We start from the raw sequence: 15,822 nt of genomic DNA, 5'->3' as shown, positions 1-15,822 counted from the left end.
AGATTTTCATGTTGAATTATGTTTAGATCCCCAGTAATAACATGGCCAGAGGGGCTGTAATTGTAAGGCGAGTTGGAACAGTCACATGTCAGAGGTTTATTTAGGTATTGTTCTAAATCAAGGTCCTGTAATGCTTGTTTATAGTTAAATATTTTGGGTGCAATGGTTTTGGTGTAACTGTAGGATACAATAGGAACAGACTGATTTTGAAAATAAATAGGAATTTTAGATGTTACCTCCTTGTGATGTAGAACGTTGCTGATGTTGATTGCATCAATTCCTCTATTGTTAAAGTGAACAGGAAGGAATTTCCTCTTTTCCTCATGTAAAGGTTCCGATCTTACTGGTTTAAAGAGACGGAAAAGAGCTACATCACAAATTATACTGACAAGTCTGTATATTGGAGAAAATGTATTAGTACCTCCTTTGTCAAGTGCATAATCTCTCAAACATTTTAGAAAATTAACCGGCAGTGAAAAAAGAATAGTTCTAATGTAATGTAACCCTAACGGATGATGCAGATGAGAAAGAAGGTCATCAAAGCTTCCAGAGGCCGATCTCGATTTGGAAGACTTTTTTACATTATGCCGATGGTAACGTTTTTGTCCATGACTACGTTGGTTTCGTAAGGTAGTATTAAACAAACTCATTACATTAACATCACTGCAGGCTGGACTTGACAAATTTCCTACCCCTTTGACATTATCATTGCAACCATATGGCATTGCAGTACCTAGTTCCCTTATCCAGAAATTTTCTCTACTTTTCGGAAAGGAGTACTAAGTACTGGACTATTTGTGTGGTGATAAATTTTCTCGATGATGCGTACTTTCATAGATAACGAAGGATCATGGTCCGGTTGATTAAAGTGGTTATAAAGAACCCTGAATTGCGGATCTTTATTATCAGACCGGTGTTGATTCATCCTTTTACGTAAAGTTTGTCGAGTTTCACCAACATAAAGTAGTCCACACAAAGTACATTCGATTCCATACACTACATTGTCCATGGAACAGTCCAGAGGTTCGAAAGATTTAGTATAATACGTTTTTCCTGTTAAGTTACTGGTGAAATCAGGAGTCGTGATTAACATATCACATGTCTTACACGTGCTCCTTTTTCCTTTTTTGTGTTTACAAGAAGAAATGATAGGTGTTGATTCACTTGTAGCAGGTGTATTCAAACAGTCGAAAATATTAACGGAACATGGCTTTAATTTATGAAAAGTATCTGAATTTTTAAAGTAGTAATTACCTTCTGGCTGAACGTACGTCAAATCAGGGGTATCCCGGAGGATATTCCGTGGAACACACAAATCAAATGCTACAGTGTTCCGTGTAGCAAAAGAGGACCTTGGTAACCCGGGCGACGTCCCAGCCGGTTTGTTCTTAGTATTATTTGTATTCATCATGCATAAAGCTACCAAGTTAATGATGCCCTCGGGGAAAAATCCACCAGCAGTAAAGTTTCTTCTAGGAAGAAACTTGACATCGACTTGGTTGTAGTAAAAAGTAAAAACACAAAAATACTGAACTCCCAGGAAAATTCAAAAAGGAAAATCAAAAATCAAAAGGCAAAATCAAAAGTCCAAACACATCAAACGAATGGATAGCAACTGTCATATTCCTGACTTGGTACAGGCATTTTCTAATGTAGAAAATGGTGGATTGAACCTGGTTTTATAGCTAGCTAAACCTCTCACTTGTATGACAGTCGCATCAAATTCCATTACATTGTCAACGATGCATGAACAAAACAAACATACTCAAAGAGTAAAAATGTCAAAAATAGGGGTACAACAGTCAATATTGTGTTATCATCTTAATATCACTACATAAACAACAAATGTAACAAAGTAGCACAAAAAGGCATACATCAAATTTAACATTCTCATTTTGCTTTTCTTATACGGCTGAATTTATCTATGTAAAGTCTACCCATAAATGAAAGAAGGTTTTCATTACTGGTGTAAAATTGCGCGTTTGAAATTCGCACAGGTAGACATAAAAATAATTTTGTCGTATGACGGCATACATAAATTACTTACAGTAAAAATAATAAATAAAATAATGGTGTGGTTCAAAGTATGACGGGACACATAAGTACAGTTTCACGTCAAATACGGCTGAATTTATCTATGTAAAGTCTACCCATAAATGATAGAAGGTAAAGAACGATCTTTAAAAACGAGAATATAAAGGCGTTTATTACTTTTGCATATAGTATTAAAATCTCTCTGATGGCAATAGTGGCAATAATGACGGAAACAAATATTAAATTTTATATCTTTTTGCACGAAATTATATATTAATATGGTTTCAAAAGCTTAGAAAAGGGAAAAAAATAGTAAGTGTTGACAAATATTTGTATGCCATATTCCTACCTCGTTAATGTATAAAATTATACCAATAAATCTAACATTATCACACTTTAAATAAATTTTAGTCTGAAACGGACATGTTTTCCGTACCATCAACGGGGATGTCTGAACATAAAAGTGTTATGTCTTGTGAAAATTTCATTTTTCTTATATATAATGTGATTCCAAACTCTAAAATATCAGATCTGAAGTTCCTAATGGATCATAAGCGAAGGGGTTTCATATGGGGTCTTTTTACTCAATCTTTGGTTTCCCGTGGCGTTTTTGCTTTTGTTTTACACATGTAGCAGTTAAACCTCCAATTATATTCAAAACTTTGCAATCTCCAACCGGTCTTTTGTACCTTCGCTTCTAGTACAGATATTTCATTTTGTTCAGCTAAAATTAACCAAGAATTGAAGGGAATTTATAGACAAACGCATTATTCAAATCATTTAAGAAACACTAGGCGGGTGGTACTCTCGGTGACTGATAGTCCACACACAGAGGTATTAACCCAGTGGTAGTATAGTATATCATTTAAAATACTAAAATCGACTTCAAATGTTGTCGTGTTGCTCGGTCTTTGGTTTTCTATGTTGTGTTTTTGTGCATTGTTGTTTGTCTTTAAGTCGATTTTTGTTTTTTGTCATGGCATTGTCAATTGTTTTACGACTTATGAGTTTGAATTTCCCTTTGGTATCTTTCGCCTCTCTTCTATAAGTGTTTTATGTAACTACAATAAAAATGACAAGCAAGTACATGTAAATAGCCGGAGTTTTATTTCACAGTATAATCAATGCAATGCACTGCCGAATACAGTATAAACGACAATGTTAATATTGTGTATTTTTGAATAGCAATAAGATAATTTTTATGTCACTATAATACTATAAATTATGTAATTTTAATTTGTATATCAAATGGACATTTATATCTTGAAGGGTTGATAGCAACCAATAAATGCAGTAATTTACTAACAAGAATACAATAAAAGGAAAGAAGAAATACAATTTTAATTATTTTTCAATTACTTATACTGTTAACGAGTCCACTTTCAACAGTATTTTGGACTTTTTAATAAATGGAGCACTACAAAAGTCAAGGCATAAGTACTTTTTTTATTACTTTATATCTAAATTATTTTACTCTTGAATCTCATGTGAATATTTCTTTTTCAAATTCTAGATGTACAGTTTTATTTTATAGACAATTACAACCATTGAGATGTGATACACTTATCTCAGGTTAATTAGAAGTGGGATTCATCTACTTTTTCATTTAAACCATAAAATTGACAAATCTTATTTTCCCTTTTAATATTCTTATATCAGAATCAGAATAATTTATTAAAGTGTTTCATTATTAATGTGGCCATTTTTATAAATTTCCTGTTAACAAAACTTTGAATTTTCGAAAAACTAAGGATTTTCTTATCCCAGGTATAGATTACCTTAGACGTATTTGGCACAACTTTTTGGAATTTTGGATCCTCAATGCTCTTCAACTTTGTACTTGTTTGGCTTTATAAATATTTTGATTTGAGCGTCACTGATGAGTCTTATGTAGACGAAACGCGCGTCTGGCGTACTAAATTATAATCCTGGTACCTTTGATAACTAATCATACCAATATAAAACACAATGAATACATAATTACATAATATACAATCTAAAATAAGATATTAAATATTACAATTAAAATATTAAAAACATTACTGACTTATTGGACATTTAAAAAATAACACATTCTAAAATAAACAATTAAAACTTATACATAAAAAATATCATTACACACAATACCTTCTTCGATAAAACATTTTATGTAAGGTTTTTGCTAAAAATGGTTGAATTGCATCATTTGACATTTAGATAATAAATTTGTCTTTTGATTCAAGATCGTTAAAAGTCTCGAAAATATCACAACAAATTTTCATTAAATCATATCTTATATCTAAATAAAAATTGCACCTTTACTAAAAATGTTTTTCATCCTCAACACAGTATATACAACTACATTGCACGTTCATTAAAAGGCATTTTGGCCTAGTGTATCTACCTGTTTCAACTGCCAGTGGTAAACAGTCACTACTAAAATTTGACAAAACTCGTCTATGCTGCCTATTACGAACTAGTTTTACCGGTCTTACATAAGAATCAAATTATAGAACATTTTTATACTCCATATAAGTTCGTTACATTCATTTTTGTCATTAAACAAATTTTTAACTCATTCCGTTTTATCTAATTCACAAAGCTTGGATTTGGTTTATTGCAATTAATGTCTGATGGAAAAATTATAAATAACATTTTCAATACATAAATTTGTGCTTTATTTATACATGTTTTATCCCATGACCTAGAACAGTCCTTACTTCACGCATGAACCTTATATGTTAGTCTTGTATCGTAAGTGTTGCTCACTCTGAGAAATAGACGAAATTGGGTCCTCGATGCTCTTCAACTTTGTACTTGTTTTGTGTTTCTAACTATTTTGATCTGAGCGTCACTGGTGAGTCTTATGTAGACGAAACGCGCGTCTGGCGTATCAAATTATAAGCCTGGTACCTTTGATAACTATTAATGATTTATAGAATGATTGATGCCACCTGAATGTTTTTTTCTGTTACACATAAAATAACCGGAGGAAGTTAGTTGAAATGAAATGACGAAATATAGACATAAAGCAGTAACATTTTGGATACACAGTATCTGAGGGTATTTTTTATTTGGGGCGGGGGGGGGTCCTTTATTTTTGTATTCTTTAAATTTGTAGAAAGCAGTGGGTTTGACGACGCGACAAACATATCATATTTAGTTACAAATAACTATATGAATAAATTGGAGTTCACGTCCCAAAGCAGACTCTGTATTTGTACATCCCGCGCAGGAAAACGGCTGCCGCTCGGCAATAAACTTGTTGGAAGGAATCTATTTACGTGTCGAGATCTTGGTATAAATGAACGGACTCTCTAAGCCAGAAGAGCAGCAACGGCACACTACTTCATACAAAATAAAAACCAATAATCTTACAGATATTCGCACAGTATACAAATGGGTAGATGTATTACCCCCTCCCCCTAAAAAAATAAATAAATAAATTACAAAATCAAACAATAGGAATTTAAAAAGAGATGTGCTGAATAAAGTAGCCCAACAATACAAATAACCAACAAAAATTTGGAAGACATCATACAGTCTTAAACAACAGCCAGGTGTACACATACAATATAACAGTCTTAAACAACAGCCAGGTGTCCATACAACATAACAGTCTTCAATAACAGACAGGTGTCAACACAAAGTATAACAGTCTTAAACAACAGCCAGGTGTCCACATACAATATAAAAGTCTTAAACAACAGCAAGGTGTCCACATACAATATAACAGTCTTAAAAAACAGCCAGGGGTCCACATACAATATAACAGTCGTAAACAACAGCCAGGTGCCCACATACAATATAACAGTCTTAAACAACAGCCAGGTGTCCACATACAATAGAGCAGTCTTAAAGAACAGCCAGATGTCCACATACAATATAACAGTCGTAAACAACAGCCAGGTCTCCACATACAATAGAACAGTCTTAAACAACAGCCAGGGGTCCACATACAATATAACAGTCTTAAACAACAGCCAGGGGTCCACATACAATATAACAGTCTTAAAGAACAGCCAGGTGTCCACATAGAGTATAACAGACAGGTGTCCACATACAATATAACAGTCTTAAACAACAGTCAGGTGTCCACATACAATACAGCAGGCTTAAACAACAGCCAGGTGTCCACATACAATATAACAGTCTTAAACAACAGCCAGGTGTCCACATACAATAGAGCAGTCTTAAACAACAGTCAGGGGTCCACATTAAATATAACAGTCTTAAACAACAGCCAGGTGTCCACATAGAGTATAACAGTCTTAAACAACAGACAGGTGTCCACATACAATAAAATAGTCTTTAACAACAGTCAGGTGTCCACATACAATAGAGCAGTCTTAAACAACAGCCAGGTGTCCATACAATATAACAGTTTTAAACAACAGCCAGGTGTCCACATACAATATAACAGTCTTAAACAACAGCCAGGTGTCCACATAGAGTATAACAGTCTTAAACAACAGACAGATGTCCACATACAATATAACAGTCTTTAACAACAGCCAGGTGTCCACATACAATAGAGCAGTCTTAAACAACAGCCAGGTGTCCATTCAATATAACAGTCTTAAACAACAGCCAGGTGTCCACATACAATATAACAGTCTTAAACAACAGCCAGATGTCCACATACAATATTACAGTCTTAAACAACAGCCAGGTGCCCATACAATATAACAGTCTTAAAAAACAGCCATGTGTCCATATAATATCACAGTCTTATACAACAGCCAGGTGTCCATACAATATAACAGTCTTAAAAAACAGCCAGGTGTCGATATAATATCACAGTCTTATACAACAGCCAGGTGTAGGGGGGAGTCCGGGGTTTGGAACCTCCTTTTTTTGACGATCAATGCATTTGAATGGGGACATATAGTTGGAACCCCACCCTTTATCTTGGGTTGGGACCCCCCTTTAAAAGTGGTTGGATCCGCCCCTATGGTGAATTTATTTCTTATTTCTTTAAATGAAGTTGTCCGAAGTTTTGATATTAGATGATACTTCTTTGCGATCACGCGTAGACTTACCAGGACAAATACATTTATTCTTAAATGCATTCCTAATACCAGAGGACATAGCTATCAATATTAAGAAGTCGCTGGCACTATTTATGATACGGAGAATAGTTCCGGCTTGACTGATAAATCGGGATGTGTGCGATGTGATTTTATTAATTCCTAATTCTGGAAATAAACGTGCAATAATAATGGTCAGTGAATTTGGAAGAAAAGCTAAAATGTTTGCTAGACACAGAACAAGAAAAATTTTGCACAATTTAATTTGAACGCATTTCCGTTGTTGATTAACAGCAATTAAATTTAATGCTTGCATTGTTTTCCTATATGTATACATCTCATACAATATAAGCCCATTCATTATACAGAAAATAAGGATTTGAAGTGGCCCAGAAAAAATCTTTGATGTAAGAATTACTGTGTTTGACTTCGCAATATTCTGTAAATAAAAATATGAGCGTACAGGCGAATACACGGTTAAATTTGTTCCATCTAATACAATGTCTGCAAACTTAGTATTAATGACTTTTGATATGTTAGCAGAGCAACCAAAAAGAAATGAGAGTGAAATAAAGATGAATGGAAACCGAGCTGTTAGAGACGACTTCAGATGAATGGGATATTTAATTGCCAGGAATCTTTCCACGGAAAGTACACATAGAATATTGATAGCTGTACACCGAAACGTGTACGTTACAAACACTTGATTCCAATGTCTCATTTGGATAAATATCTTCTCCCAAGCACCAGAGACATATAGTTCTAGTATATTGGATAATGATACTAACATATCTGATAGAAGACTTAAAATATCAGCCATTACAAATGAGAACATGTATACGAATGAAGATCCAGTATTACATCTGTCAAATAAAACTAACGTTACAATGATATTTCCCACAAGTCCTATTAAACAAATTGGTGGAATTATATACGCGTTCTGGTAAAATTCAATGTCTTTTAATATTGCTAGTAAAGAGCTAGGGTAAATATCGAGGTTTGGTGACCTAGTTTTTGTATTGTTCTCATTCAGACAAGCTCCAGTTGGTATCACACTACTTGACGTTGTTAAATCTATTCTAAATATTGTTATTGCTTCTCTGACTATAAATCCAGCTTGTGTCTCCTCTGCTGTAGTATTCATTCCAACTATTGTTATTGCTTCTCTGACTGTACTTCTAGTTGGTTTTTCTTCTGCTTTGAAATTCATTCCAAATGTTGTTATTTCTTCTCTGACTGTACTTCTAGCTGGTGTCTCTTCAGCTGTGATATTAATTCCTAATGTTGTTATTGCTTCTCTGACTGTTCTTCTAGCTGGTGTCCCCTCTGCTGTGATATTCGTTCCAAATATTGTAATTGCTTCTCTGACTGTACTTCTAGCTTGTGTCTCCTCTGCTGTAATATGCATTCCAAATATTGTTATTGCTTCACTGACTGTGCTTCTAGATGGAGTCTCCTTTGTTGTTATATACATTGCAGGATACAACGTGCGCACTTTGTTTGATTGTGGAGTAGAACTGGTCGTTAATTTCTCTTTCAACGATATCAAAACCAGACTAATTATCGTGCTATGTACTCTGAACATCATTTGAAGTAAAGGCTGCTTATACTAGTCACTAAAATATTTAAAACATTTGGTATTGGTTGCTTAATTAAAATTAAATTTCAAAACACTTTGATGTCAACAAGAAAATTCATAAATGTCTAACGATGTGTGGAAGGAATGAAAAACGGTTTGAGACCACAATTATTTCGTAGTGCATTTCTTTTAGAACATAAATGAAAATAAAAAAAAAAACCACCTGCGCTTTCTCAAAGAAACTTTTACAGTGTGTTGTACTACTTTTGGGACAAATTATATCAAAATTATAGAAAACTTCATCGGCTCTAACTCAAAATATGGACAATTTCATGTTTAGGGCGTCTTAAAATCTTTTGACAGCTTCCGAAGTGCTAATTTTCAACCTTTTTCAGCTGGACCAAATCACTACTTTCCTTTAAAATTCTGGACCCAAATCTTTTTACAGTGTAATTTCACCCCCTACTTGCAATTTGAGGCATTAAACATGGAGAAATAAATTTGAAAGGGGCATAAAAGTTAATGGAAGTAATCCACGGTCAACACTGGGGACTATGAACAACGAAAATCAAGGGACGACAATTGTGGTCTCGGACCTAATAGACAAAAGGTTAGAATAATTCAAACTGCTTTGTCCTATCGATTATCTCTTTCTAATCTGAATTGAAGTCGGGAAAATGAACACATATGTAAACATAGTTACACCACTGTCCCAGGTTAGGTGAAGGGTTAGCGTCAACAAACTATTTTAACCCCGCCGCATTCTGTATGTGCCTGTCCCAAGCCAAGAGCCTGTACTTCAGTGGATGTGGCTTGTCGCTGTGTAACTAATTTGTTTTTCGTTAATCATTTTGTATATAAATTAGGCCGTTAGTTTTCTCGTTTGAATTGTTTTACATTTGTCATCTCGGGCATTTATAGCTGACTATGCGGTATGGGCTTAGCTCATTGTTGAAGGCCGTCCGGTGATCTATAGTTGTTTATTTCTGCGTCATTTGGTCTCTTCTTATTTCTTTATAGACAGGATAATGTAAACATAATACCATGCTCCTATTCAAGTGAATGAAGGCGTACATACGTGTGCACTGTCATACATACGTGCTGCAGGTCAAGAGCACGAATACATACATACATGTACGTGTACCCAGTCAGGAGAATGGAATAATAACACCTGTTATCAGGAGAATGCAGGAATAATCTGTACCTTGTCAAGAGAATGAAGGTACACATAACTGTCCCTAGTTAGGAGAACGATCACATACCTGTATATGAACAGGAGAATATAGACATAAATACGTGCACTTAATGAGGAGAATGAAAGCATACATGCTTGTGCATAGTCAAGAGAATGAATGCATAAATACGTACATCTAGTCAAGAGAAGTAATACATACCTAGGAGAATGTAGACATAAATACATGCACCTAGGGGTATAGGGGAGTGTTGAGATCTCACAAAACATGTTTAACCCCGCTGCATTTATGCGCCTGTTCCAAGTCAGGAGCCGCTAGCCTTTGTTAGTCTTGTATGTTTTTTTTTTAATTTTAGTTCATTATATGTTTTGGAGTTTAGTGTGACGTCCATTTTCAATGAACTAATACACAATTTTATTTAGGGGCCAGCTGAGGACCACCTCCGAGTGCGGGATTTTCTCGCTGCGTTGAAGACCCATTGGTGGCCTTCGGCTGTTGTCTGCTCTTTGGTCGGGTTGTTGTCTTTTTGAAATATTTCCCATTTTCATTCTCAATTTTACCTAGTCAAGGGAATGTAGGCATAAATACGTGCACCTATAGCTAGTGAATAGAATGAAGTTATGAATACATGTACATAGTCAAAAAAAGGAAGGCATAAATACGTGAACCGGTGTAAAATGTATTGTCTGTGCGTAATCAGGATCACGAAGTCATAAATACCTGTACTTTGTCAGATTTTGTTAATTTGTTAGATCATAGATCAATTTCAGTTTGAATTAAATATGTTCTCCAAACGTTGTTATTTTTTTTTTTTTAGTTTTTTTTAGTTTTTTTTTTTTTTTAGTTTTCCTGAATTTGTTTTCCTGAAATAATTAACTTTCACATGTATGCTGTTTCTATATTTTCATTAATTCTTAAGAAAAAAAAATCCTTACCTTGACTTTTGTATATATTTGTGTTACAGTGTATTATTTTTCCTGATATTTTGTCCAACAAATTAGTGTATTTAAACAATTGCTGTGAAAATTAAAATCTGTTAACCAATCAGCTAATTAAAATGTGGTTTTCTATTGGTTTAAATGGCAATAGTTCAATAATCAATACATCTCATCAAACAAATAATTAAAGTCAGCATTATAGTTAGAGGAATATATATATTATCTATCATTAGTGTCGGACGTCGAAATCTAAGCAAAGAGAAATTGAAAAGAAACAATAACAGGTGTGATAACAATTGTTAACCAGCATTAGATCGGTTTCATGAACGGTCTTTTCCTAGCCGTTTAAACACGGAACTAAATTTAATTCTTAGAATTACCCATCAAAATCATCTGCATACAATGTGGTAAACCGATTGTCAGACACTATTTATGTTTTGTTGTCAGCTATCAGACCCTGTCTTATGATGTTGTCAAGTGTAAGTGCCTGTCAATATGTTATTGCCAGTTGTCATGTTAACCTGACTTTACTATGTTACTTGTTGTCATCATATCCTATCAATACAGTCTTTTTCGATCAGTTGGCAGAATGTCTTTACTGGGTTGTCAGTGGCTGTCTAAACTGTGTTGATAGTTGTCATTCAAAAACTATACCATGTCTTTACTGGGTGTTCAATTATGTATATAATATATGTTCCATATAAACATACTTTGTAACTTCTTATCATATCCTGTCAATACAGTGTTTTCAGTTGGCAGACTGTTTACACTCGGTTGTCAGTGGCTGTCTATAATGTGTTGAAAGTTGTCAGTCCAAAACTATACTATGTCTTTACTGGGTTGTCAGTGACTGTCTATACTGTGTAACTTGTTGTCATATCCTGTCAATACAGTGTTTTCAGTTGGCAGACTGTTTACACTCGGTTGTCAGTGACTGTCTATACTGTGTTGATAGTTGTCAGACCAAAACTATACTATGTCTTTACTGGGTTGTCAGTGACTGTCTATACTGTGTTGATGATTGTCAGTCCAAAACTATACTATGTCTTTACTGGATTGTCAGTGGCTGTCTATACTGTGTTGATAGTTGTCAGTCCAAAACTGTACTATGTCTTTACTGGATTGTCAGTGACTGTCTATACTGTGGTGATGGTTGTCAGTCCAAAACTATACTATGTCTTTACTCTATTGTCAGTGACTGTCTATACTGTGTTGACAGTTGTCAGTCCAAAACTATACTATGTCTTTACTGGACTGTCAGTGACTGTCTATACTGTGTTGATGGTTGTCAGTCCAAAACTATACTATGTCTTTACTGGATTGTCAGTGACTGTCTATACTGTGTTGATGGTTGTCAATCCAAAACTATACTATGTCTTTACTCTATTGTCAGTGACTATCTATACTGTGTTGATGGTTGTCAGTCCAAAACTATACTATGTATTTACTGGGTTGTCAGTGACTGTCTATAATGTGTGGGTAGTTTATACCTTTCCATACTGTGTTGGTGGTTGTCAGAATACCAGAATTAATGCGGAGGTTTCCCTAAGTAGATCAATAAGTTTGTCATTGCTTTATCTGGGGGTACCAATTTCAATCCACAATTCAAAATTAATCGAAACTTTCTCAAATTCTTATAACATTAAAGGTACTAAATTTATTGCAATAGATATGTATGGCCGTTTCAGAATCTAAAGGACTATAATTGTATTGCTCGTACCCTACAATAAGCATAACGTCACGTCATTGGTCGAATTTCCATTGTTAAAAACGTATTTAACCAATCATAACGTTTTTGTGTAAACTTTTGAAATACTACCCAGTATGCATATGATGAAGACATAATCTTTCAATCAGTTTAATTGAAGTCTGGAGCTGGCTTTTCAGTAACTGCTAGTAGTCCTGTCATTTTGCTTAGTTTCTTTTGTTACCTTTTCTGACATCGGACTCGGACTTCTTTTAAACTGAGTTTTACTGTGCGTATTGCTATGTGTTTCTTTATTCTACATTGGCTAGAGGTATAGGGGGTGGGTTGAGATCTCACAAAACATGTTTAACCCCGCCGCATTTTTGCGCCTGTTCCAAGTTAGGAGCCTCTGGCCTTTTTTTAGTCTTGTATGTTATTTCAATTTTAGTGTGACGTCCATTTTCACTGAACAAGTACACAATTTTATTAAGGGGCCAGCTGAGGACCACCTCCGGGTGCGGGATTTTCTCGCTGCGTTGAAGACCCATTGGTGGCCTTCGGTTGTTGTCTGCTCTTTGGTCGGGTTGTTGTCTCTTTGACATATTCCCCATTTCCATTCTCAATTTTGTTTTAATCAAATTCTGAAATGACAAATTTATGTTACTTTCCAGGTTGTTTGAGGCTTAAACCTTTGAAAATCCAAAACCTAAACCAAACGTTGGAGTGATGATAAAACCAGAAAGACCAAATGCGAAGCCGACCAAACCAGACAAAAATGCGGGCTTTGCATAAGAGAAATAAATACATTCCGGAATTTAAAAGGATTTCAAAAAGTTTGAAACAACAAATTTCAATACAAAAATATCCGTATTTACATATTAGTACTGAGAATTATTGGCTACCAAGAAGGTGATAACCTCGCGGAACTGCATTTCACCGGCAGGCTTAATTTATATTTGTTCATCACAAAATTGATCAAATAAAAAATAAATGAAGCGAGATTTTGCTATTCCTAAGTCTCGATAATTAAGGTTTTACATATATTAAATCAAGTTAAGACACGGCTGTTTTCCGGCAATCTCTGCATAACAAAAAAACTTTACTAGTAACACATCTAGGTTAATCTTACATCTTGGAATTATTCCGTAGTGTATATAGTAACTTATTAAAATGAAGAAAGTTTGATTAATGGTTTTGTCTCAATTTCTTTTATTGACGTATACCACACATCTTCTCTCATTGATATTTATAATCTTTTAATGCCTAGGGTTCGGTATAGTAAAGAATTATTCATTATAGAAATTTTCTTACAATCATCATAATAACATAATCGGAAATCCTCTTTCTGTTAATCGTAATTGAATTGACAGTTTTTCTTGAGTTGTATGTGCTTCTACTTTGATCTATTAGGTTTAATCTATAATTCCAGTATATGATATTACATTTGCAACTTTTTTTCATGATTTATTTTCGAAATGAATTGTGGAAGGGTTTTATTCTATTTTTGCTTTTAAAGACTTTGTCACTTTGCACTAGTAGTCAGTATTTAAGTGGCAACAAGCTGTTAAGCTAAATTTGCTCAATATCTCATGCTAGGTTATGTTGTTACTCTGCGTTTGTCGTGTGTCTGAATAATAATACTAAATTATAAAAAAGAAGATGTGATCCAATTGCCAATGAGACAACTCTCCTCAAGAACCCAAATGACCGTGATAGAAAGAACTATTGGTCACCACACGGTCTTTAACAATGAACAAAGCCCATTCCGCAAAGTCAGCTTAAAAAGGTCCTGAAATGGCAAATGTAAAACAATTCAAACGAGAAAACTAACGGCCTTATTCATGTACAAAATGAATGAAAAAAATATGTAACACATCAACAAGCGACAACCATTAAATGACAAGCTTGGTACAGGCACATACATAATTTGGCCCGGGTTAAACATGTTAACAGGATCCCAACCCTCCCCTAACCATGGACAGTGGTGTAACATTACAACATAGGGAACGAACTATGAAAATCAGTTAAAAGAGGCTTAACTCATCCGATGGATACAATCAGAAATACTACACAGAGTGGACATGGGTACATGTATATCCCATACAACAACAAAAATAAATACCCACTGAATACATGTTTCAAAAAAAGAAAAGAAAAACAAACTTAATATAGATTTCGAAAATGCATACTCTCTATGATAAGAAAAAAAATTAAAAGTTCTACGGAACCCAGTGTCTCGCCCACTTTTTATGTAAATCGCAGGCTCAACAAAAACTAGTAAAAAAATCAATAAAAATATTCCTCTCGATACTATCTTTTGATTGCAAGAAGCTTCAGTCCAAGTTTGGTAAAAATCTAGGATAGTTTAAGAAAGTAATTAGAATTTAAAAAAAAAAACCAGAGAGTGAATGTAAGTCCATTTATAAGTAAAATACGGAAAAATGTAACAAATTCACTTATGGATACTATCGTAATCTCATAAACAAGCTTCTGTACATGTTTGGTAGAAATCCACGACAGTTTAAGAAAGTAATTAAAATTTTTAAAACTTTAACCATAGAGCAAAGTAATGTGTCCCGGCAGAAAAACTAAGTCCATTTACAAGTAAAATACTGACAAACAGGAATTGAATTATTACAAGATTTACTTCTGGATACTATCTCATGATCATAAACAAACAAATAAATAAATACGAGAAAACAGTAAAAGAAAAATAATACCAACAATGAAACATTTTGTTTAAAGCAAAAGTGGAAGCACATACAACTCAAAGATATTGTGTTGTACAAGTTATTATCTTTTTCTCAACAAAAATTGTACAAGTAATTACTGGTACAATTATATTTGTACAGGTAATAACTTGTATGATGGCATCATACAAGTAATTACTCATACAAAGTTTTTATACAAGTAATAACCTGTACAAAATAATAAAATGTACACGACATATATAATTTTCTTTACTGATAAGTAAACATGATATGCAAGCGTTTTATGACAGTTTCACACTCTCAAAGACCTTTAAACAACTGTTCAACGAACTTCATGATAAGACTAATTTAAAAGGTTAATGGAATAATACCTTGACCTTCCAATTTTATTTTTTAGGAGCATGCAACAGGAAACTGTTACAAACCATTTGTTTTGCCTTAAAAGAAACTGCACATAATTATAATGAACAATAATTTAAAAAAGAAATATATTTTGTAAACAAAAATTCATCTTTCGTACCGATTGTCAGTTTTCTACCGTAAATCGGTGGTTCTCTTAGGGCACTCTGTCTAAAAAAATATATAAATGTGATTGCAATTGAGACAACTCTCCAAGACCTAATGACGTAATAGTGGTAGATTATAGAATTGCATACATTAATCATGGTTTA

This window comes from Mytilus galloprovincialis, chromosome 13 (genome assembly GCF_965363235.1).
Source record: "Mytilus galloprovincialis chromosome 13, xbMytGall1.hap1.1, whole genome shotgun sequence".
Taxonomy (NCBI): Eukaryota; Metazoa; Mollusca; class Bivalvia; order Mytilida; family Mytilidae; genus Mytilus; species Mytilus galloprovincialis.
This window is presented reverse-complemented; position numbering follows the sequence as displayed.